This window comes from Rhineura floridana, chromosome 2, assembly GCF_030035675.1.
Source record: "Rhineura floridana isolate rRhiFlo1 chromosome 2, rRhiFlo1.hap2, whole genome shotgun sequence".
NCBI lineage: Eukaryota > Metazoa > Chordata > Lepidosauria > Squamata > Rhineuridae > Rhineura > Rhineura floridana.
In genome coordinates this window covers 201,606,707-201,633,584 of record NC_084481.1, presented here as the reverse complement: position 1 = coordinate 201,633,584, position 26,878 = coordinate 201,606,707, and the positions used below count along the sequence as shown (strand labels likewise).

Here is a 26,878-nt window from a genome sequence, read left to right as displayed (position 1 = left end):
GAGCTAGAGTAATGTCTACAGTAAGGCTTGATATTGATTCTAGCAAGGAGTCTCCCTTTCATTCCTTTTGTACTCTGCTTGCTGGCCTAGGTGCTTCCAATCAGCCTGTGTTCTTGCAAGCTATCCTGCTCCTTAATTGAGCTGAATGCCTTTGTTGCTGCAACACCTGTTGGTGTCTTCTCTTTGCTGGGGAAGGGGCAGCCTCCTGATCACTTCCTGATTCAGGCAGGCAGGCTCCCTCAGGGGCTTGTCTCTGGTGTGGTGAAGGGTCCTGGGCTGTCTCCCTGCTTGTCCCCTCTCCTGGGTCTACGGTCTCCCATTCCTCTTCCTCCTCAGACAACCACATTCCCTCAGAGTAATCTGTTAAGAGTCTGCAGGCTGGCAGAGGACAAGGCTGAAGGCAGCGGTGAGTGGAGCCTGAGCCAAAAATTGGGTGGGGGTGCACCTTCTATCTCCCTCTCTCTCTTCTCCCACTGGGCTGCTGGTGGAGGGGCAGGTTGCTCTTTCCAGATGTCTCAATAGTTTGTTAAAAAACACCCTTTTCCTCTTCTTCTGTCATCTATCTCTTTTGGCTTACTTCCTCTCCTACTCTTTCTTCAGCCTTCCCTACCTGTATAAAATTAGTGGTTTCTAAAGTAGCAGCAGGGCTGTGAAAAAGTTAGCTGAAGATGCTAACTGTTAAGATGTTAGCTGAAAATGGGATCTTCTGCACTTCACTGATCTATGGCCCTTCCCTAATCATGTAAGGTGTACCAGTTAAGTAGTGCATTTATTGATACAATCATTTTTATCCTGCTTTTGGCTCCATGTAGGGCCTCCAAGGCATTTCACAATCCCAAGTTAAACACAGAATACTAATAATAAATAAACCTAATGTTAAAATGAAACAGTGAGTTGAAGGCTAGAGTTGACTAAATATAAGAGGGTCTTATAGACCAACTCTCTCTCCAAACACTGACCACACACCCACAATGGCAGACATTTTGCTAGCAAATAAATGATCTTGGGTTTCATTTGCAGCTCTAAAAATGAGTTTGCCTATGTTACTGGGCAACTTGAATATACACATCCCTATACATTTAACTCGTGTGTGTGTGTGTGTGTGTGTGTGTGTGTGTAAACATAACTGTGATTAACCAAACAGAGGTTTTTATTATATTAACAAAACGTTTCAGCTTCCACCTTCATCAGCTGCCAACATACAAATGCTGTTACCAAGGTGGCAGTTATAGAGCTTTGAGGATGGAATGCTCAGAGGGGCTTCAGTTGCAGAAGCTAAGTAATGTCCTCCAGGTTCAGGCCATGTGGTGCCAATGTGTCCAGAGAGTAAATCCAAAAGTTCTCCCTTTTGGTCAATGCTGCTGGATCTGCTGGCATCTCTATCACTGTAATGGAAAAGTCCAACAGGCTGTGACCCTTGATGTTAAAATGCTTTGCAACTTTTTTTGTCAAAATTGCTGACTTGTGGTTCCTGAAGCGTGTGCGTAGGTCCGTTGTGGTCTTTCCTACGTATTGGATATGACATCCTGGTCTTTTGCACTCGATGATGTGAACTATATTGCAGGACCTGCAGGTGATGTTCTGTTTGATGTAATATGTCCTGCCTGTCCTAGTACTTGTAAAAGTGGCTGTCTCCCTGAGGTACACACAGGTGATACAGCGTTTGGAGTGACAAGGATGAGACCCTGGATTGGTGATAGGTGGCTTAAGCACAGCTCTCACCAACAGTCTGCGCAAATTAGGAGGTTGGCGAAATGCTATAACAGGAGGCCTGCTGATGGCTCTGGTAAGATGTTCAGAGTTTGCCAGCAATGGGTAGCTCTCCTTGATTGCTCGGTGATAGTTAGGAGATGCTGGATGGAAATCTACCACAAATGGAATCCGTTGCTCTCTGCTCTTTGACACCTCAGTATGATGGAGGAGGTTTTCTCTGGACAGAATGGAGGCTTGGTGGATGTTGCAATTCATAATATGTGGAGAATATCCTCTTCGAAGAAGGTGTTCTTTAAGTTCACTGATCCTTCTCTGGTATTTATCTTCAGTGTTGCAAATAAGTTTGATTCTCAGAGCTAAGCTATACACAATGTTCTTGATATGCCTAGGATGGCAGGATTTCCAGTTTAAATGGGTGTGGGCATCAGTGGGTTTGCTGTAGAGATCAGTGGCTATTTTGTTGTTTTCAATGGTAATAAGGACATCCAGAAAAAGGATATGCGGATTGTCATTTGTACTATTAAATGTAAACTTAATAGAGGGATGGATAATAGAGTTGATGTAATTTTTAAATTGTTCCAAACTCTCTTTACCATTCGTCCAGACCATAAAGATGTCGTCAATGTATCACCACCATATAAGTGGTTTGTTGACGGCCTTTTTGAGGATCTCCTGTTCCAGTTTACCCATAAAGAGATTTGCATATATATATTCTTATATATATAAGAAGTTTTTGCAATAATGTAAAGAAGTTTAATTTTTCCCGAGCCAAAAATGAATAAGAGAGAGGCATGGCATTAAGTGTAGCTTTGATGCAAAGGGATTTATGTTCAAAGGATTCCTTTTTCCTCATATCTTGTAGATCTTGAACTGACATTGCACACCACTCATCACTACCAGTGTCCTAGAAGCCACAGTATATCAGGCTCTGTAATGACAGCAGAAGCACGTCCTAGGATGAAGGTCTCCCACGTTTACTCATCAGCTTTTCTCTGTTTCTTAGTATTCATATTGCTCTGTGGTTCATGCAAGAAACAGTCACAAGCATGAAACATGCCTTTGGAGATTAAAAAAAAAGGCCTCCTCTTTACACCCTGGATGTAACGTGTGTCTAGTAGTTAGACTGAATGACTAAAAGCAGGGATAAAATTTCCTTCAGGCCTACCAAACTTTTTTTTTTTTTAATAATTTTTATTCAAATTTTTCAAAAGACAAACAAAACAAAGTCAAACAACAAAAACAACAATACAACAAAAGAAAAAAATAAAATAGTTGACTTCCGATTTGTCGCAGATCAGCTATAAGTATATAATATATATCAAACCTGTCCCTTAATATATACATACAGGATCACTTTTCTCCATAGGCTATCTTAGTTAATCGTCAAATCCCAATATCATCATTTTATTTTGATCTTTCAACAAAAAGTCTAAGAGAGGCTTCTATTCCTTAAGAAATGTGTCTGTCGATTTTTCTCTAAGTAAACATGTCAATTTATCCATCTCTACTAAGTCCATTAATTTCAGTAGCCATTCTTCCGTTGTTGGTGTTGATTCCATTTTCCACTTTTGTGCATATAATAATCTTGCTGCCGTAATCATATATAATATTATTCTTCCATATTTCTTTTCTATTTGTTTATCCATAAAACCCAATAAAAAAAATTCTGGTTTTGACTGAATATTTATCTTTAGAATTTTTTGCATCATCCTACCTATCTGTGCCCAAAATGATTTTGCCTTTTTACACAGCCACCACATATGATAAAATGATCCTTCTTGTTGTTTACATTTCCAACAAACATTAGAAACATTACTATACATTTTTGACAACTTTTCTGGAGTCATGTACCAACGATACATCATTTTATAGAAATTTTCTTTAAGATTATAGCATAATGTAAATCTCAAGCCTTTTTTCCACATATTTTCCCATTGATCCATTTGTATGTTATAACCAAAATTTGTTGCCCACTTTACCATACACTCTTTTACTTGTTCTTCTTCCATATCCATTTTCAGCAAGAGTTTATACATTTTCGCAATTGTATTTTCATCATTTGTACACAAACCTATTTCAAAATCAGATTTACTTATTTCAAACCCATACATTTTCTTGTCCATTTTATATCTTTCTAACAATTGTAAATAGGCAAACCATTGAGAACTGTATCCTTCCTTTATCAGTTGTTCTCTCTCTTTCATTATATATTCTCCATGTACATTTTCTAATAGTTCTTGATAAGTTAACCATTTCTCTTTTCCAGCCATTTCTCTTCTGTAAAACGCTTCTTGACTTGAGACACATAATGGTATTTTCGAATAGAACCTTGGGTTATATCTATTCCATATTTTCAGCAGAGGACGTCTTATAAAATGATTATTAAAGTCTACATTTACTTTTACTTTGTCATACCATAGATATCCATGCCATCCCCACTTCACGTTATGGCCCTCCAAATCCAATAGTCTTTTATTCCTCAATAAAATCCATTCCTTTATCCAGACTAAACAGCAGGCAGCAAAATAAAGTCTCAGATTTGGTAACCCCAGTCCTCCTCTTTCTTTGGCGTCTTGTAATAATTTAAATTTAACTCTTGGTTTTTTTCCTTGCCATACAAATTTAGAGATATCTTTTTGCCATTGTTTAAAAGGTAAATCAGAGGATATTACAGGTATTGTTTGAAACAAAAACATCATTCTCGGTAATACATTCATTTTTATCACAGATATTCTACCCATTAATGACAATTGTAGTTTATCCCATCTTAGCAGATCTTTCTTAATCTCTGTCCATAGTTTTTCATAATTATTATGAAACAACTTTGAATTTTTATTTGTCATAATGATACCTAAATATTTCAACTTTTTCTCTATTGTAAAATCTGTCTTGTCCATTAACTCTTTCTGTTCCCTTAAAGATAAATTTTTCACCAACATCTTTGTTTTTTGATTGTTGATCTTAAATTCTGCTAACGGTCCAAATTCTTTTAATTTGTCCATCAATACATTAATTCCTTCCAAAGGGTTTTCTAATACAATTATCAAATCATCAGCAAATGCTCTCAGTTTATATTCTTCTTTTTTTATCTTTAATCCCGAAATTCTTTTATCTTGCCTTATATCTCTAAGCTGCACTTCTAAGACCAGAATAAATAGAAGGGGAGATAATGGACATCCCTGTCTTGTACCCTTTTGTATTTCACATGAATCCGTTAAATCTCCATTAACAATTATCTGAGCCTTCTGAGATGTATAAATCGATCTAATCCATTTTATAAAATTGTCTCCAAAATCCATTTGCTCCAAAACCTGAAACATAAATTTCCAATTCAAATTATCAAATGCTTTATCAAATGCCTACCAAACTTTTGTGGAATGTCAAAGCTAAACACTGGCAAGGAGGAGCATATGCACTTTTTATGAAGGTGAGATTAACAGTAGTAGTAGTAGTAGTAGTAGTAGTAGTAGTAGTAGTAGTAGTAGTAGTAGTAGTAGTAGTAGTAGTAATAAATGCTTTAACAAAATGATTCAGCTAGTTTAAATTCAAAGTAGATGAAATGACGTTATCATCCATACCAATAGCATAATTGGCCAAAGCATTATCAGGCACCAATGCAAAATGCAATATCGAAAGTAAAGAATGGGCAAATTTGTCAGTTTTGGTTTCTCATAGTTTCTCATTTTTCCAGTCTTAAATTCAGTTCTCCACAGTTCTGTAGCAACTTGTGATTTTTTTAAAAAAAGTCCTCATGAAAATGCATCAGCATTCAGTGCAAAGTTCTCATAATGTACACATTTTATGCAATTTTGCCAGATGTGCATATTTTGTGAGCTATTTCCCCTAGTATAATGCATTTTAGATGCTGTTTTACTAATATATGCATTTTATGCACCCTTAGCTGGTATAGCACAGTGGGGAGGAGAGTCCAGAGCCTGTGAGTTCAAATCCTTGCTCGTATCTCCTGTGTGTCAAGGGGCAGCTAAAGATCACCCCCACATTGAGTTGCTCAGGGTTATGTGCCCTGCCACCTGTGCAGCCGTGGGCAAGCTGCATAGTCCCAAGCAGCCCAATTGCCCCCCAGCTGGCAGTTGCAGACAAGGAAGGGGCTGGCTTGTGCAGCTGTGGCAAGCTGAGCAGGCCCTAGCCAGCTGGAGAGGACTAGCCTCAGAGGGAGGCAATGGTAAACCACCTCTGAATACCGCTTACCATGAAATCCCTATTCATAGGGTCACCATAAGTCGGGATCGACTTGAAGGCAGTCCATTTCCATGTTCCATTCTCCATAATATGTACACATTTTGTACACATCAATATATTAGGAGAGCTCTGTCACAAATTCAAAATGTGAATTTTAAAGGACAGCTGTGTTACAGGTTGCCTATTGCTTTGGAAAGTGCAAATTAGGTAGGTTCACATTAAAATCCAAAGCAAACCAATTTCTCCCCCATCTCCCTACTGAAATAAAGTGGTGCAAAACTACATTGAAAAATTCCACAAAAAAAGATCCAGAATCTGGTGGAAGGCAGGGCAGACGTTTCTGGCAAACCAATGATGACTGTGCAAGATCCACAATTATATGTTCCACAATAGGGATGAGATCCGCATTTCGGTGACAGTTTGATTTTCGCTCCGTCAAACTTCCTTCCAGTGCCACTTTGTAAAGGATCAATGTTTGCTATTTGCAATAAATATCATTTCAGTTTTTTCCACAAAAATGTTGATATTGATATTGATATTTTTGAAAATATTGTTTTTCATATTTTTTAAAAATTGCTATTTTCCTCAAAATAGCAATATTAATATAGATACTGATATATTGAGGGAAATATCAATAATATCAATATTCTGAGGAAAATATTAATATTGATATTGTGGCATTTTTTTTAAAAAAAATCCTCTTCAGCTGCAGAAAACTGCTAGAAAAGAAAACTGATCTATGAGGTCAAAAAAAGTGAATATATAGGAAATCCGGTGTCAAATTAGAATTTTGCAAAATTCAAGCACATCTGTATCCCACGGGGGCGGGGTAGGCATGGGGAAGAAATTGTTTTCGTTTCCATGCAAACCTACCCAATTTGCCGTTCCCAAACTAATGCCTGAACTTCTCCAGATTTTACAATGCAGTTCTTCAGCCAAAAGATGCCCTCAGAAAATGTATACTAGGAAAAATGCACAATAGTAAAAATAATATAAAAAAGGGAATTTTATTATGGAAATGCATGCAGTAGGCAAAATGGTGTATAAATGGGCATCTTTGGAGAAAAGCATACAAAAATCATATGAATTTTCTTACATATTTTTTTTAAATCTCAAACTGATGCAAAATTATTTTAAGATTGGAAAATATGAGAAACTGAGAGAAACCAAAACTGACATATGCATCCATCCCTAATGGAGGAATCTTGCTATTTACTTCAATATATGGTTTTAGAATCCCCCCAAGCTTCTTTTAACCCCATGCAGGAACACTTACAGGTACCCATCTCATTTGATCAATTTTTCCCATTTATATTACTTTGATTAATGCATTTATTGATTCAGTTTTTTCAGATGTTTATATGACATTCTGCAAATTTTATATGATTTTATATTATTAACATGTTTTGTTAACTGCCTTGGAGATTTTTAACTGAAAAGTAGGCTATATATATTTATTAATTAAAATAAATCACAGATCTTTCTCTTTACTGAAATAAGAGCTGAAGTTCATATAAAGATGAAAAACAAAAAGATATGCTTGAGGCAAATATTTTGTAGCTGTTTTATTTATAGTTTAAATATTTTGACATACAATATTTGGGAAAGAAATTGCATGGAAACATGGCTAATGAGAAACAGCATTTTGTTCTGCAATATCATATTCTACAAACTTGAATTGTCAGGCAGTGATAAACCACCATGAGTCTTTATGGATTAAAAACATACAAACTCTGCTGGATCTGACCAAGAGCCATCTAGCCCAGCATCCTGGAGAGAGTCCATAGCTCAGTGATAGAGGATGTGTTTTGCATGAGAAAGGTCCCAGATCCAATTCTTAGCAGAAGCAGCTGGTATGATTGGTGTAGTGCTATGGAGTCACCTCTTGACAGCAGCATTACTGCTGCTTATCTGGATGGTGCAGGGGCAGGGCAGGGCAGGGCAGCAGTGAGAGCCAGGTTGTGGGGGCACACTAGTGGAGCCCATCCTTTCTCATGCAAAACATGTGCTCTACCACCGAGCTATGTTCTCTCCTTAGGATGCTGGACTAGAATTGGGTTTGGTTAGATCCAGCAGAGTTTTGATGTCCTTAATACATTAAGACACATAGCGGTTTAGTTGTTATATACTCCTAGGTTTATCACAGCTACTCCTGAATCCTGACATTGCCAGTTGAGAGGATCAGGTAGCGGGTAATGAAAAAGGTCCAGCATGTGGTCTGGCTGGTACCTGTCCTGTTCTCACTGGTTTTCTGTGTAAACAGGGGACTTTCTAACAGCAACAACAAATGGGCAACAACCAAAACAGTACCAGGGCCAGCCCAAGGTCAGGGCCTGAGCAAACAGAGTCCACATCAAAGGGTCAAACAAGAGGCAAAGTCAGAGCAGTTCAAGGATAAAGTCCATGGATAAAGCTGGACACCAGCAGTTCATAGTCAGGTTTGGGGTCAACAGCAGATCAGCTAGCTGGCAGAGTATGGTGCTAGTACATAAACGTTGTTCCAGCAGGTCTTCTAGCCTAGCACAGGGGTTCTTGAGCTGGAGCTGCTGGAATCACACCCCAGCCTCAACTGACTCCTATTAACTCCCTTCATCCAGAGGACTCCTTGCGAGGAAGGTCTTACTTCCAAGGTGACCTTTACTCCCAAGGAGACCTTGTCTGTAGTCAGGCACTTCTCTAGATGAGCTGCGTACCCATCTGGTGTTTGAGGAGCCACCTCTCCCTTGGGCATGGGATCCATTCAGCCTCAGTGTCAGAGGCTGAACTCACTCTTGGTGCAGATGGCCTCTTCTTGGCCTTGTTGCAGGTTCTTGGCCTCTCATCTCCAGATGAGCCTGCAGGGCATGGTATAAGGCCTCAGCCTCCTGGTTATCCTCTGATGAGGACTTCCCCAGCTGAGACATGAAAGTACATGAGACTCTTCTGTTCTTCTTTGCAAGCTTCTTCCTTTTCTGTCCTTACATGTCACTGTTGTTATAATTTTATTTTTGTTCAAATTTGTTTTTATTTACCATAGCTTTCATTGAGATCCCCAAAGTTCTTCTGTTGCCTGTAGCTTTTTGTGTTTTTCATGCAATTAGCATGGATTTTTTAGGCATTCAACTCTTCTTCCAATCAAACCTGCCAAATGTCAGATAAGCAGGAATTAAAAACGGAAGGCACATAGAGATATTCAAAGAGATCCAATAATGTATACAACTTCTTATAACTAAACAGAATGAAATAGGAAAGGTAGGGAAACAAAGTACAGAATGCGTTAAAATATTATTTTAAGGAACCGTTAAACTGTGACTGAGTAGGAACTGTTTTAAGGAAGAGCTTCTCCCCTTTGCAGCCAGCCGGCTGCAAAAGTGGGAGGCATATTTAGTTTAGGTTTAGATACAGAGTATTTTGGAAGTATCCTTAGTTTATAGCTGTTTCCTTATGTGAAATGTGCTGAAATTGGACCATGGGTGCACTCCATATGTGCATCATACCAAACAGAGGTTCCTAGATAGGGAGGTCAATCTACTTGGCTTGGATTTATTCTTAAAAAAGCCCTTCAATAGATGGTCAATTTAACATTTTATTTTCTGTCTCTTTAAATGAGAAGTTGGAGGTAAAATGTGCTTGCCTTAGTAATTTGGTAGCAATGCCAGTTGAAAGGGGTGGAGGGATGAACCTTTTAAACTCCTGCTGCTTTGGAAGGAAAGAGTACGGTTCATTTGGATGATTTGTCTTCTGAAGATGGTGCAAGCACAGCTTTTCAAGCTGAACTTTTCTTGCACTTTCCCTCCAATTAAACTAGACATGCAAAGAGGCCTAAGGTCATTTGGTATTGTGTGGGCTATTGACAGAAGTGGATTTATTTAGAGCTTTTTGAATGCTTTTCTTCTTCAGTGTTACTTCTAAGTCTACTTTGAATTCAAAATGTGGCCAGTTTTTTTAATTGATTGTCCTGCTTTTGATGTTTTATAAGCCCCTGTTAGTATGTAGTGAATCTTCCTGACTAGAGACAGCAGCAACCTGTTGACATGATTTGCTCTGCAGGCTTGTGCGGAAGAGCCTGAGTCACACACTCCCATTAAATACAATTATAAGAAAGCCAAGATAAAAAAAAGACCCACTAATTTCAGTTTCATTTGGGCATGACAAAAGAATCAAGTTGCCACAGTGAATACATCAGACATTTGGGTATAAAGCACCATCTACTTTGGGTTCTGTGCGATAGAGGCGTCTTAGGCTCATGATCTACTGCTTATGATTGACACATTGGAACACAGGAAGCTGCCTTATATTAAATCAGACCATTGCTCCATCTAGCTCAGTATTGTACACACTGGCTGGCAGTGGGTCTCTAGGGCTTCAGATAGGAGTCTCTCCCAGCTTTATCTGGAGATGCCATTGATTGCACCAGGGACCTTCGTATGCAAGGCAGATTCTCTACCATTATAGTACAGCTCTCTCTCAAAAATAGACATAGGAAACTGCCTTAGGGAGTGCCCAGACACCCCCTTATCCACCTCATGGATCCAATCTGGGAGGGAGTATCAGGATTACCCGCCCTGGGTCATCCTGGGGACCACCCACCCTGGCTCACAGCCACTTCTAAATAAGTTCAGGGGCAAGGCTAATGTTTAATTAGGGTAAAAAAAACCAATTAAACATATGGCTGGGAGGGGGGCAGGATCAATTCTGTGCAGGATCGCTTCCTCCGCACATCATCTGTTGAGCTGAGGGAACTATCGTGCATGATACTGGTTTGCGAAACAGACTTGGATCGCTCCCTCAGCTGAACAGCTGATGAGCGGAGGGAGATCCCTTGGGGTGGAGCTCAGGCAGGAAGGAGAGCTGCAGCTGCCTTCTCTTCCTGCCTGATGCCCACCCCCTCACAGCCCCGGGTCGCTCTGAGTCATCCAGCCTGACCTGTAGCAATCCATGGCTGTTGGAACCCAACTCAGCTGAGGCCCAAAAAGGTCCAAAAGGGGCTGAATCTGGTACATAGCTCTATCTTATACTGAATCAGAACATTGGCCTATCTAGCTCAGCATTGTTTACACTGACGGGCAGCAGCTCTCCAGGTTTTCAGATGGGGAGTCTTTCCTGGGCCTAACTGGAGATGCTGGGGATTGAACCAGGGACCTTCTGCATGCAGAGTGGAAGACATGGCATTGCTAGTTGATCTAGTCCAGCATTCCATTATTCAGTGTTCAGCTGTGATTTGAAATGTTATCAGATTAACAGAGCAATCCTAGTTATAGGAAACTGGTGTAATTTGTGATGGCATAAATTATGGTGGTGTAAATTACTCCTATTCCAAACTCTGTTCAGGAGGGATTTTACTTGCATCACTCTTTGGGCCAGCCTGTTTCTGCTGGGCCGCTAGGTCCCATGACCAAGCTGAAACAGATTTAGAGTAGGAATAAATCTCTCTCTGCCCTTGACCCCAGAATGTCTCTTTGGGGGGATTTAGGCTAGCTGACATAAATTGCACTGGTTTAAATTCTGCTGGCTGAGCCTTGGCTGAACTTGGGTGGGGGACATATTCTGGTGTATCTCCAGCTCAGCCAGACTGAAGAACTTTTGCTGACATAGCTCCAGCTGAGCCCTGATTGAAACCAGATATGGCTACAGAGAGAGAAAACCAATGCAATAGCATGAAAAACAGAAGATAAGTAGCAGGACAATTGTCAGTAATGAGCTGAATAGAAACTCTCACATCCCAGTGGATCTTGGGTTTCGATTGCACTGTAATTCCTGCTGTCCCTGGAACCTCACCCATACCTTTTCGGATCTGGTGAAGAGTTACCTGTAACTAGGGTTACCAACCGTACTCTTTTAAGAGTACATGTACTCTTTTTGAGATGGTGCAACAGCATACTCTTACTTTTCACTTATCGAAGCCAAATGTACTCTTTTTGAAATGACAAAATGATGGTAGCCCTACCTGTAACTATCTCTTTGCCGTCTTCTTTCTGCTCTTTGTTGCTGCATCCTGCTTTCTGCTGTTGGTGCCTCAGGTTGGTTCTCTTTCGACCTTGTCCAGCAGCACTCTCTAGAGACCTTTGCTCAGGTGAACACCCTACACAAATTTTATGAATGCAAGTGTGTGTGCTTGTGTGTGCAGGATATCCTCGAATGCAATCCTAAGAATTTTAGAAAAGTAAAGGCTGAGTTGCTACATCTCTTTGCACCCCTCCATACACACACATACACACAACTCTGATTGACAAGTGGAATCCCTCTGCGCGGTTACATCAAAAGAGAAAATGCCACTGACATTTATTTTCTCCAATGTGGTATTGATCTGTTTTAAGCCACTTCATGATCCCGTACTGTGTGTGAGTTGTTCAGGGAGGGTTAGGGAGCATTTTGTGAGTGCTGAATTCTAAACTGAAGTCCAAGACAGAATGAAGGTTAGCTGCAGAACAGCAGATTTCCAAGCAAACACGTCTGAAAAACAGTTTTCAGCAATGCCCGAGGAAAGGACTAAGGGTACAATCCTATACCCACTTACTTTGCATTGAACACAATGGGATGTACTTCCAAATAGACATGCGTATGACTGCACTGTTTGACTCCTTGTGATCACTCTTTTTGGTTGGATTCTGGAAAGGGTGAGTAGAACTCCACCTGTGCAATGGGCTTTCCTGGCTCTTTCCCCTACTACAGGCCCCTGCAATTCCCAAAGCAACACTTTCCATGTGATTATATGGAGATGATACCTGAAAAGGAATATAGAGGCTCTGGAATCCAAAATAAATGTTTAAAGGGGCAGAATGTGTGGCAAACATCTACATGGAATATCTGGAGCTGTCAAACTGCTTCCATGGTGAAACTGGGTGGTTTAGTCCAACTGTGTTTTTGAGCTCGTTACTGGCAATTGCCCTGCTGCTTATTTGTTGTAGCTGCTTTTCTTGTTGTTGCATTACATTTCTTTGTAGTAGTCAGAAAAAAGGCTTCCTTATGTAGACAGAAAAAAGAAACATTCCCAGTAGTCAATTCAACATTTTTGCATCAGCCCAAAGAGGTCTTTTACTGTCGTTATGGATGCAATCCTAAAGGCTCTAACCAGAAAGGAAGGCTAACTGAACACAGTGAGGCTAACTTCCAACTAAACACACATAGGGTTGCACAGTTGATGTTTTTATTTTGCTTGCACCCCCCCTCCAAAGTCTGTCATTCTTGATGGACAAAAACTTGGGAAGTTAAAGCTGAATATTTGGTATGACAAATGGGGGGGGGAAAGAAGCATAGAATGATATTATTTCATAAGCTGCCCTCCTTAATGAAATTCTGCCCCTTTCCTCACCTCCAGTTGTAATAAAGAGGATGAAGCCTATTGCACTTTCTTCTAAAGGGAATAGACTTTGAATTTATTTATGAGTGCAAAAGGAATCATAGAATCATAGAATAGTAGAGTTGGAAGGGGCCTATAAGGCCATCAAGTCCAACCCCTGTGCAATGCAGGAATCCAAATCAAAGCATTCCTGACAGATGGCTGTCCAGCTGCCTCTTGAATGCCTCCAGTGTCAGAGAGCCCACTACCTCTCTAGGTAATTGGTTCCATTGTCGTATGGCTCTAACAGTTAGGAAGTTTTTCCTGATGTCCAGTTGAAATCTGGCTTCCTGCAACTTGAGCCCATTATTCTGTGTCCTGCACTCTGGGACGACCGAGAAGAGATCCCGGCCCTCCTCTATCTGACAACCTTTCATGTACTTGAAGAGTGCTGTCATATCTGGATTGCAGTGGCAGTTGAGATATGGACAGGAATACCCCCCCAATCGTTTTTCCACCATCAAAGAATTGAGTTGAGATTGCTTCATCCATTTCCTATAAACGCACACACACACCCCTACTGATACTGGTGTCATTTTGTGTAAAGATGGCGCAAGGTATTCTAATATTATAAATAATATTTCATTAGCAACTGAGGCTGCAATCCAATACATGTCTGCTCAGAAGTAAAGTCCATTGGGTTCAATGGGACTTACTGCCAAGTAAGTGTGTATTGGATTGCAGCCTAACCTGTTAGCTTATATGTGTTTCCAGCTTTACTTTGAATGTCTAAATAGTTACCATGTCTTTAAAATGTGCTTCACATTGTATATTGTATTTACGGTAGGCACTAAGCAGAGAGGTTTAAAACCCACTCAGGAAATTCAGTCATCAACTCCATTTTCTGGCCCTCATCCCCAGCAGTGTCTCCATAAAAAGTCATGAGTTAAGAACATAAGAACATAAGAAGAGCCTGCTGGATCAGGCCAGTGGCCCATCTAGTCCAGCATCCTGTTTTCACAGTGGCCAACCAGGTGCCTGGGGGAAGCCCGCAAGCAGGACCCGAGTGCAAGAACACTCTCCCCTCCTGAGGCTTCCGGCAACTGGTTTTCAGAAGCATGCTGCCTCTGACTAGGGTGGCAGAGCACAGCCATCATGGCTAGTAGCCATTGATAGCCCTGTCCTCCATGAATTTGTCTAATCTTCTTTTAAAGCCATCCAAGCTGGTGGCCATTACTGCATCTTGTGGGAGCAAATTCCATAGTTTAACTATGCACTGAGTAAAGAAGTACTTCCTTTTGTCTGTCCTGAATCTTCCAACATTCAGCTTCTTTGAATGTCCATGAGTTCTAGTATTATGAGAGAGGGAGAAGAACTTTTCTCTATCCACTTTCTCAATGCCATGCATAATTTAATACACTTCTATCATGTCTCCTCTGACCCGCCTTTTCTCTAAACTAAAAAGGCCCAAATGCTGCAACCTTTCCTCGTAAGGGAGTCGCTCCATCCCCTTGATCATTCTGGTTGCCCTCTTCTGAACCTTTTCCAACTCTAGAATATCCTTTTTGAGATGAGGCGACCAGAACTGTACACAGTATTCCAAATGCGGCCGCACCATAGATTTATACAACGGCATTATGATATCGGCTGTTTTATTTTCAATACCTTTCCTAATTATCGCTAGCATGGAATTTGCCTTTTTCATAGCTGCCGCACACTGGGTCGACATTTTCATCGTGCTGTCCACTACAACCCCGAGGTCTCTCTCCTGGTCGGTCACTGCCAGTTCAGACCCCATGAGCGTATATGTGAAATTAAGATTTTTTGCTCCAATATGCATAATTTTACACTTGTTTATATTGAATTGCATTTGCCATTTTTCTGCCCATTCACTCAGTTTGGAGAGGTCTTTTTGGAGCTCTTCGCAATCCCTTTTTGTTTTAACAACCCTGAACAATTTAGTGTCATCAGCAAACTTGGCCACTTCACTGCTAATTCTAGGTCATTAATGAACAAGTTGAAAAGTACAGGTCCCAATACCGATCCTTGAGGGACTCCACTTTCTACAGCCCTCCATTGGGAGAACTGTCCGTTTATTCCTACTCTCTGCTTTCTGCTTCTTAACCAATTTCTTATCCACAAGAGGACCTCTCCTCTTATTCCATGACTGCTAAGCTTCCTCAGAAGCCTTTGGTGAGGTACCTTGTCAAACGCTTTTTGAAAGTCTAAGTACACTATGTCCACTGGATCACCTCTATCTATATGCTTGTTGACACTCTCAAAGAATTCTAATAGGTTACTGAGACAGGACTTTCCCTTGCAGAAGCCATGCTGGCTCTGCTTCAGCAAGGCTTGTTCTTCTATGTGCTTAGTTAATCTAGCTTTAATAATACTTTCTACCAGTTTTCCAGGGACAGAAGTTAAGCTAACTGGCCTGTAATTTCCGGGATCCGCTCTGGATCCCTTTTTGAAGATTGGCGTTACATTTGCCACTTTCCAGTCCTCAGGCACGGAGGAGGACCCAAGGGACAAGTTACATATTTTAGTTAGCAGATGAGCAATTTCACATTTGAGTTCTTTGAGAACTCTTGGGTGGATGCCATCCGGGTTGCCATGCAATGCTTGGTCTATTAGAGGTGGAAGAAAAATCCAGTTTGGTTTGTATTTTAATGTGAATCGGCCTAATCTACATTTCACAACACAATATGGAAACCAAAATTTTATTCTTTGAAATCTGCACTTCTGATGCACTTCTCCTACCAAAAAAAAGTACAAAAATGCATATATTTGGGGAAAGTGTGTGTAACAATACATATATTTATGAAAATAAGATACAAAAATGCTTTGTTAGGGAAAGTTGCTTGCAAATATATTAGGCAAAATTGCATATTTATTTGTTTTATTTATCAAAATTTGTATACAGCTTAACCATAAAACCTCTGACAGGTTTTCATAAAATATGCATATAAATTGTTGATAGTAGGATAAATGTACACTAAAATGCTGGCCAATATTTTGTGAGGATTTTTATTTTAAAAAATTGCAGAGTGATGCAGAAATGTGTGAATTAACCTTATGACTGAAAAAAATGAGACACTGAGAAAATCTGAAATTAACATAAGAACAGAAGAAGAGCCTGCTGGATCAAGCCAGCGTCCCATCTAGTCCAGCATCCTGCTCCCACACTGGCTAGCCAGATGTCTATGGTAAGTCCACAAGCAGGACACGAGCACAACAGCGCTCTCCTCACATGCAGTTTCCAGCAGCTGTATTCAGATGCATACTGCCTCTGACAGTGGAGGAAAAACATAGCCGTCAGTGTTAGTAGCCACTAGAGATGGGTGAGAATTTCACTAAAATTGAACTTGGCACTGGACTTCCCAACAGTTCACAGGTTCGCTATCTTTGCAGACCAATCCTGAATGCTGCAAGCTTCCTCAGTTTTTCCTGGCACCTATTTTTTGCTAACGTTAAACTGACCAGCCAGCATCTTTGCTTTGCTAATCTAAGTAGAGACCTTAAGTCAGCCTTTCCCAACCAGTGCGCCTCCAGATGTTGTTGGACCACAACTCCCATCAGCCTCAGCCAGCATTGCCAATGGTCAGGAAAGATGGGAATTGTGGTCCAACAACATCTGGAGGCACACTGGTTGGGAAAGGCTGCTTTAAGTAAAGACCTTATCTCAGTCTGTGTCTGTGTTGGAATTGCTTTTTAATATGTTTTTAAACCTCTTTTTTTTAAAAAAAAAACATGCTTATAAATCTTTTTTAAAAAACTGTTTTCAAAGATGTTTTGTTTTAATATATTTTAAATATCTGTTTTTATGATGTTTTAATGTGTTTTTAGTGCTTTTGTTTGCTGCCCTGGGCTCCTTGTTGGGAGGAAGGGTGGGGCAGAAATCCAATAAATACATAAATAAATAATGTGAAAGTGACCAGCCTGTGTCTTTGCTTTGCTAGCTGGCTTTACTGAAACAGTAAAAGTAGAAAAAGGCAGAAAACAAAAGAACACAGCATAGAACAGCCTACCAGTTTGCTGGAATGCAGTCAAACTGGCACCAACATGTGGATCCCATCCCTAGTAGCCACTTATCCTTATCTATCCCTGGCCTCTATACTTTACTGTTTCTTTTTTCAATTACTTTAATTCATGTCCTTAGTTTTTTCTTCCCATCCAAAGGGAGAAGCTTCCTATTCTCTTCTCCCCAGTGCCGCACTGGCCACTGCTATGGGCCAGATAAAGAGAAATGGGGAGGGTGATTTAGGTAATGGGGAAACCTCTGGTATTCCAGGGTTGTTGGACTACAACTCCCATACTCCCTTCAAGGGGATGGAGCAACTACCCAATGAGGAAAGGCTACAATATTGGGGACTTTTTAGTTCAGAGAAAAAGCAAGAGGAGACATTACAGGTCTATAAAATTATACATGGTGTGGAGAAAGTGGATAGAGAAATATTTCTCTCTTTCCCTCTAATCACTAGAATTTGAGAGTATCCAATGAAGCTGAGTGTAGAAAGATTCAGGACAGCCAAAATAATAGTTCTTCAAATGGTGCATTGATCAACTATGGAACTCACTCCCACAAGAAGTAGTGATGGTTGTCAACTTGGATGGCTTTAAAAGAGGATCACACAAATTCATGGAGGAAAAGGCTGTCAGTGGCTACTAGCCATTGTGGCCATGATTTTCCTCCACTGTCAGAGGCAATATGCCTCTCAATATCAGTTCTGAGAATCACAAGTAGGGAGAGCGCTGTTGCCCTCCAGTCCTTCTTCTGGGCTTTCCATAGGCATTTGGTTGGCCACTATGAGAACAGGATGCTGAATTAGATGAGCCGTTGACCTGATTCAGCAGACTCGACTTATGTTCTTGACAATCGCCATGCTAGCTGGGGCTGATGAGAGTTGGAGTCCAAAAACATCTGGAGGGCCAGAGGTTTCCAATCCCTGTGATACAAGATATTGTATGATTGTATGAATACTGAATTGGGGAACTAGTATCCACCACCAAATGGGGCTTAGTATTACACATTTTGATGAGATGATAGGAGATTGTTGTTTTTAGAAAATCACACTCTTATGAGAACAACTAACAAGAATATAGAATGCTTGTTGAAAACACTACACTGCTTCCTGGATGACATGCAACAGATCTGATCAACAGTAAGCAAGTCCACCTGCACTTTCAGAATAATATTCCAGTTGAATGGAACCGTACACTTCACCTCCATTTCTGTTGATGGCAAACTTATTCTTAGGCACCATGGCATTGTTGGTGGCAATATAAGTCTTGAAGAGTGTATTAGGAATAAATTCTAATACCCAAAAGTTTCTCTCACAGTCATGAAACATGGAGTAGTAACTCACTGCCTTGTCATCTGCTATATTTCAGGCTAAATACCCTAATGTATGTCATCTTATTTAAGAGCTTTCATTTGGTGAACAAAAGCACAGTAGATGGAATGAGTGTACGCATCCATTTTTCTCTTTTGACACCTGAAATACAACATGGCTCATGCTAATTAATCAAGTACTTAGGCATACCGAGGAAGCTTGTGTGTGTTTGAGGGAATAAAGAATTGACACGTCTGTTTCAGAATCTTCTTCCCATTATGTCTGCAGCTTCCTAGGACTTGAGTGTGCAGCATATGTTTGAAAGGGTGGAAATAACATTCTCAAGACCAGTCCCAGGGTAAGAGAAGAAAATCATTTTCTTTTCATTTTTCTTTTGCACACTTTTGGAATACAAGGAATAAAGAAGCAAACAAAACCAGATTAACTCTTGGACTAATTCCAAGATCTTTCTATAAGCTACTGTCTTCAGTACTAATTCTGCATACCTATTAGGGATGAACAAAATATCCTCTGCTATCTTGTAGCCCCAATTGTTGCAAAATAGGTATGAGATGTGCTTTTGGGGGGTGGCAGAACCTTCAAAACATCATTGGGTTGATGAACACCCTTTTAGATTTCCCAGCATACCCTGTTCTGTGGGGCATCCATGGGGAAAGGCAGCCTCCACAAAAATGGTGGTCCCCATTTTTTTGTGTGTGGCTGCCATCCCTCCCCAAGGGCTGCTTAGAACAGAGCATCTTGAGAAATCTAGAAAAGCAGTCACCAGCCTGATAGATCACTGAAGAATTCTCATTAAATCTCTACCCCTCCATTCTGCCCTCTGACTTCTGAAAATACAAGAGAGAGGAGGCTGTCCTCATCCCACCCTACTTTCCCCACCACTAACTCAGTTAGTGGGGATTTTGGGGGTGGGGTGGGAGAGTCACATTACCCCAGTAGAAAGCAGGAGGCTTCTGCAGGAGGTTTCTGCAGTGCTACTTATGCAAAAGGCTGATGCAGCACAACCTTGGAACCAAACCATGGCTTTCAATAGATATCCTCCACTATTTCAGATAGGCTTACTCTCAATCAGTAGTGGCCAGAGCAGGTGGAGTGTCCTTGCTGGCTTCCCATCATCATATGTTGCAGCTCGTTACAGAGAGGTGGAGGGACAAAGCATTACAGAGCTTGGTGCAATGCATCACAAATATGCTCTTCACTCTGGCCATTCCCTAGCCCTGGTGAGAAGAAAAGCACCACAAGGATTGCCTCTACTAGTAAATTAATTAACACTCATTTAAATTGGGGCTGCATACCCAGGTCCTTTTGCACTCACTACGTGTGCATAAAGCACTCATGGTCAAGAGCAATCTGCAATTAGGCCCAGTAGCAGCCAGTTTGGATGGGCACAGTCATGGAGTTGCCCTCCCATATCTGGTGTCACTACAGCTTCATTAACTAACTATTGCAAAAAGATGTCTTCTCAATTGCCCGCCTGGTGACAGAAAAGTTTTCAGCAGGTATTTAGAAGTCAGAACAGAAGATGCTTGCTGACACCTGAGATGTATGTTTTCAGGACCCAGCCTATTCATGTGATTGTAATTTGTTTTGATTGGTTTTAATATTACATTTTAAACTGTTGTAGCCTGCCCTGGGATTTGATGATGAAGGTTGGGTAATAAATGTAATCATCATAATTGTCATCATCATCATCATCACAGCTGTATATTAACAGCTCATAATTATGAACTTTCACTCTCCTCTCAAATGATTGCAAGCTGAGCCTAAACTCTAATTTCAGGTCCAGCTTATATCAATTTGCCAGCAGTGTTTACTTCTGGCAGGAGTAATGGGGAGGTCTCATTGTAGATCTCTTTGTGAGTCCTCTAGTCCCCACACTCTAAATACTTCAAAAGCAGTGTCCTAGGCACCAGGGCTTTGGAACAAGATCATTTCCAGGCCATTTGATGTCTTCACCAAGGACCTTGACAACTGTATTTCCAGCATCGCTGCTGACTAGGATGCTGCTGCTTCAGAATTCCAGTTGCCAGGGTGGAGGGAGGAATGGAGACTTTGCAGAGAAATCTCCAACAAAGATCCCACCGTAGTCACTGCCGCAAGGTAACTGGGTTGGGAGAGGTATTCCCAATGTTACTCTCCTGAAGGTGTCATCATGAGTTCAAAGGGTCTAAACTTCAGATTTGAGTTCCAGGAAAAAAAAGAGAATGATTTTCTGATTCTAGATTCAGTTGAGAAGATTTCACAATCTAAACAAGACCCTACTGTTATATCACTTCTAACCAAAACAAAGGTCTAATTTAAATTCTTGAGTAAGTTTTATATTTAAAGCATTGTTGGAGAATCTGGGGTGAGATGCCATTAGTATGCTGAAGACACTCTGCTCTTTTTATACAAAGTTCAAGATGCAGCTGCAAGAGCGGACACAGTTGTGGGGTTTGCGTAGCTGACCCTGGTGAGGGAGGAGAGGAATCCAGCTGAATCTCGCAAGAGTGCTGGCCTGTCACAAGATCCTATGGGGTCTCGCAGATGGGCAGTGCCTTGGACAATAAAAGGCCTGGCCTGGCCTCTTAGATCCCCTCCCTTTGTGGAATTCACCCAAGTCACTCACCCTTGGGATAGAGCTCCCACTGAGGCTTTATGCGGTCGCTGGTTAACAGGGCCAGAAGGGAATTTCTTTCCTGTCAAGGTGTGTGTGTGTGTGTGTTTGCCTTTCTCTTAGTGAAAACCTAGAATTGTTAGACATTGCTTATAATTTGTCACAACTTTTGTAAGGGGTGGAAATTACATTGGACAGGATAATTAACGTAAGGAGGACTCCCTTAAGGGGTCTGGGCACAGCTTCTGAGTATGGCCTTAGGTTGGTGGGCCAGATTTGCAGCTGCATAACTCCAGTTGCCAGCAGGACTGCAGATACCTGGAGAGCACCACAGTGGGTCCATTTTACCCTGGCCATCTCTCTGGGTTTCCTTAGTAGGTGTTCTGAGGCAGTTGCCAAAGAACAGGCATGTTGTTTGGAGGGACATCGATCCTGCCTCCAATGGCATGCCAACTCAAATTCCTTGTACTCAATAATGTTTGTGGCCTGTTTCAACCCCTGGAGTCTGTTTATCCCTGAACCTTGCTCTCCAGAGGGCAGCATAATGTTGTCCAAGTGCCCTGTGATGTTTCACTTTTCAGGGTCTGTTATAATTAGGTAAACAGGTAAAGTTTGGAATAGGTCTATATTAGTGTAAATGTGGTATGGAGAGAGGGGGAGGGGGAGTGAGTGAGTTTGAATGTTGAAGAATATTGTGTGCTGGTTGGTGGAGGGAATGGAGGATGGTGAACATATCTGTGAGGAAGGTTGAGGAGGGTGTTAGATGGGTAGGACAAGCAGGCTTGCATATTTATTCTCTGAAGAAATTTTGCAAAGAGTAAGGTAAATGTGACCGGTAATCTTTATTCTGTAACCACACATTTCCATAACCTGAATATGCAGTAAATGTGTTTGTATTTCTTACATATGCTAAATTAAAAAACCTGTTTTTAACACATGCCTGATATAATAAATAGAACAAGTTTAACTGTGGCTAGTGACAAAGGGACATGGTAGACTGACATAAGGCAAATAAGGGCAGAAATGGTTATTAGTTGGTGGCAGCAAGATTCCCAGTAGAAAGAAGCAGTTACTGGTAGCAGAAGAACAACCCATAGCTGGGATCTTTAGAGACTATAAAGTATCCAAATAGGTTGAGATTTCCTTTGGCCAAGGCCATTTGTAAGCAAAGGCTGGGGAGAGGGGAAGAAAGCAAGAACCCTAGCAACAGCTTTGCTTAATTCAGTGTGTGGAATTAGGATCTCTACTTGTGCCAGTACAGCATGGAAGTGGGGATTCTGGTAGTGTATGGGATAAGACAATCTAAAGGAAAAAGAATTATTTCCTCCTAAAGGGAGGGCTTTGGCAGGGGAAGGTACAATTACATGCCCCTGTCATAAGAATATAAGAAGGACTATGTTGGATCAGACCAAAGAACTATCTAGTGCAGTATTCTGTTCTCACGGTGACCACACAAATGCCTATGGGAAGCTCAGAACCAGGGCATGAGCATGATAGCACTCTCCTGGCTACGATCCACAGCAACTGATATTCAGAGGCACACTGCCTACATCAGCCATCATGTCTAGCAATCAGTGATAGCTTTATCCTACCATGAATTTCTCTAATCCTCTTTAAAGCCATCCAAGCTGGTGGCTATCATTACATAAGAATATAGGAAGTGTTCTGCTGGATCAGTCCAAAGGCCCTTTTATTCCACCTTCCTGTTTTCACAGTGGCCAACTAAATGCCTATTGGAAGCACACAAGCAGGACCTGGGTACGACGGCACTCTCCCCACTTGTGGTTCCCAGCAGCTGGTATTCAGAGGCATACTGCATGTGATGATGGAGGCAGAACATAGCCATCATGGCTAGGAGCCACTCATAGCCTTATCCTGATCTTGTGGTAGCGAATTCTGTAGTTTAAATATGTGCTGTGCAAAGAAGCACTTAATTTGTCCTGAATCTCCCAATATTCCACTTCATTGGATGACACCAGATTTTAGTGTAAGAAACAGAGCAAAAACATCTTAGATAAAATGGATGGTGACCACAGAGAAATCCTCCTCCGAGGTGGTGCACTATTTGTGGAATTCTTTCCCATTTCACCACCAAGCAAACACATCTTAAAACTCTCCTAAGCCTTTTTAGTGTTGAATTTTAACATGCTATACTCTTTCCCCCACCTTCTGTTTTTGTAAACCCATCCGTTTCTTGGAAAGCCTTAGAACATGGTAGAAAAGATTAGGGAATGATAGGAGATTTTACCATTGCCACCAATGTATTCATATCAATATGCTGGAAAATGATCTCTGTATTTGTGTTGAGCTATCTGCTGTACAACTTAAATTAGCCAACTGCATGAAGACTCCATGTACTGTTATGCAATAACGAGGACATGATGAGACAAGACACTTTTAAAAGGTTAGCTAGCTCCAGACCAACCACTGTTGAAGCCAGGATTCATTAGAGTTCCTAATGTTGTACTTGCCACTGTGTCTTAGTTAATTTAAATGTCCAGAAATCTAGGATGTTGCACCTACCATGGCAAATTAAAAAAACTGGAAAATTCAATAAGCCATTAAATGCAGCACATTTACTTAATGCACCACATTTACGAGGAAAGTCATTCCAAATGACATTGTGCTAATGCAGCACAAACACTATGTCTGATAGACCTTTTATCACTTTTGGGTCCCCATTGCTGCTGCTGTTTTACTTTGTTCTGTAAGTCAGCCTTCCAGAGGTTTCAGGAAAATATTAAAATAATAAAACACAATTCTTATGAATGATCCAGATGTTTATAAACATAATCAACCCTGGATCATGACTATATCGCCATAAAGATAATGGATTGGAAATGGGTTAGTTGAACTTACCTTTCTGCTGAAATCCGTGGAACTTAAGACATGATTAATTCCCTGCCCCACTGATTTCAATGGGACTTAAGCACAACCTAAGTTAGGCTGCAATCCTACACCAAAATAATTGAGAGAAAACCCAATAAAACTCAGTGGGGCTTACTTCTGAGTAGATATGCAAGGAATTGTATTGTTGGTTTGGACCCTACTCAATCTTACATTTATTCATTTTATTTTATTTATTTATTAGATTTATATGCCACACCTTTCTCCAAAGGAACCCAGGGGTGCAATGTTAAGACACTGAGAACTTGACCAGACCAGTAGTCTACTGCAGTGGTTCCTCATCCTTTTCCCCCATGGACCACTTGAAAATTGTTGTCTGTCTTGGTGGACTGCTTAATCATTTTCTGCCTGTTATAGTAATTGTAACTGTAACTGCAAAGCCCTGTGCTAGATGTTGCATGATCTTTAATTGTATTTTCACTGCTTATCTTATCTCTTATATTTTATTCTATTACTATTTGCATTTCATAGAATTCAAACTGTAATACAATAAAATACGACATTATAAATAAAAGAAGCAATAAAACACAATCAAAAGTCAATGTGTATATTTAACGTAAACATGCCATGGACCACCTGAAGGAACCTTATTGACTACTGGTGGTCCATGGACCACCTGTTAACTTTGGCCCATGAGGGGTAGGGCAGATAAGGATCTGGCCTGCCAGCTGGATCCAGTTCCCCACCCTGATATAGATAATGTTTAGTACAGTACATTACCTTGGGCAGGATGAGTTCCAGTGCCAGCTTACTAAGGTTACTCAATGTGACTTACTTCTGAATAAAAATGTATAGGATTCTACTGCTATAAGTTAAAAAATAAATAAATTATAAATCATATGTAAATTATATTGTATCAGATTGCAAAGATAGGGCAGTTATTTAACAGTGTCAAAGAACACTCTCTTCCCAAACTCTCTCATTAATTTAAGGCAGGTTCTAGCCACCTTATGTTCTCTTAAAGCAGGGCTGAGGAATTTAAGGGCCTCCAGATGTTGTCGGTACAATTTCCAGAAATCTCCACCAGCATGGCCAACCATCAGGATTTGATGAGAGCTCTGTGACAGCCAGTGTGGAGTAGTGGTTAAAGTATTGGACTAGGACCTGGGGGATCAGCATTTAAATACCGACTCAGCCATGAAACTTGCTGGATGACCTTAGGCCAGTCACAGTCTCTCAGCCTAACCTATATCACAGGGTCGTTGTGAGGATAAAATGGAGAGGGAGGAGAACCATGTATGCCACTTTCAGCTCCTTGGAGGAATAATAGTAGTAGCAGCAGTAGTAGCAGTAGTAGTTTTGGTCCAAAAACATTTGGAGGACCACAGGTTTCCCGCCCCATTCCTGAATTTGCAGTACAAAGTCTTTTCTCAGCTTCATTTTGTGAGTTTATACATGCCAACTCTGTGCTGGGATTGTGTCCTTTGCCTTTTCTGACTCCCACTGGAATGTCCTTAAATTATACAGCCACAAGAGTGGCTGTATACAATAGTTAGCATGGATTTTTCACATTCTACCATGGTTAAATTGAAAATACTCCCCATGTCATTCTGCTGCTTCCCATAAGCTAATTTCAAAACAAAATTGTACAAATCACATAGTCCTGAACTCAGAAACACTTACTTGACAACCTTCTAAATTTTCATGGCAATACACAAAACACTCAGAGAGAATCCACACTTTAAAAACTGAAACACAAGTAAAAAAAATCCAGACCTGTTGGACTTTTTTCCTATCAGTAGTCTCATAATTTGTTGAAATTAATTAAAAATCAGCCATATTCACAGAGTACCTGCAATCCTTTTACTGCCCCTGCCCCATATACTGACCTTCTGCAGTTTAAAAGTTTAAAAAATGCATGGCTGATTTTTAATTTATTTAAGAAAATTGACATTAGAGGGTATGATAGCTCAGGCATGCTCAGTAAGAACCAACTCCCAGTGTTCTAAAAGCTAGACCAACAGCTGTTTGGCTTGGCTAATCAGGGGGCCACACACATGCCAGATGTTTATTCTGCTTTAACCAATCATTCTCCCAAAGAATAATGGGAAGTGTAGTTTGTGAAGGGTACTGAGAGTTGTTATGAGACACCCTATTCCCCTCACAGAGCTACAGTCCCCAAAATTCTCTGGGAAGAGAGGCTGACTGTTAAACCACCATATGCCCATAAGCACATTTTACCAAACTCTTCCAAGCTATGCAGGAAGTGGATTGGACTGTGAAAGGCCAACCCAAATTGTGTTTGCATTTTGACTAATTTGTAGAGCAGCATAATATCTCAGAGAGGAGGCCAGGTCTCCTGCTCCCCTGATGCATTCAGTATAGCTGCTCAATTTCTCTGCTCTTTAAAGTTTGATTGAATATCTGTTGGCTATAGGTAGATTCTTAATCTGGAAGGGTTTTTCTTTTTTGCCTATTAGTGATTGTATAACTGATGAAGATCAAAGCAGGAGAGCATCTTATGTAGTTTATGAATCCAAGCGATAAGTGCAGGTAGTTTACAAAACATAATACAAGGAAGGTGATTTTTCTCTTTTGTTTTGTCTTTGGCTCCAAGCCTATTTTGGGTTCTGGAGGAACCAGTTTTGGTTTATATCCTCTCCAGACTGCATCCCACAACTCACTTCATCCCCCTACACAATGAATGTCCTATAAGTCATGGTTAGAAGTCATTCATTCTATAAATTTTCTTCCTTCCTCCCCAGGTGGCTGCTGAGACCTGGACATTAATCTCTCCAGGGGTGGACATTTCAGCTGCAATGGATCATCCCTCAACCACCTTCTCTTGTCTTTGCGTCCCATTTCCTAAGCTCAATAATCACAGGCTGTTTGTTAACCTCAGTTGGATGG

At 40.8% G+C, this 26,878-nt stretch overlaps 1 long non-coding RNA gene across 1 annotated transcript; it reads left to right on the top strand.

Annotated features, from left to right (window-relative positions):
- The first annotated feature begins 203 nt into the window (after positions 1-203).
- Positions 204-26,878, top strand: LOC133378404 (uncharacterized). The gene is made up of 3 exons (XR_009761003.1): positions 204-406; positions 18,793-18,862; positions 26,734-26,878. It is a non-coding gene; the product is annotated as an uncharacterized LOC133378404 (long non-coding RNA).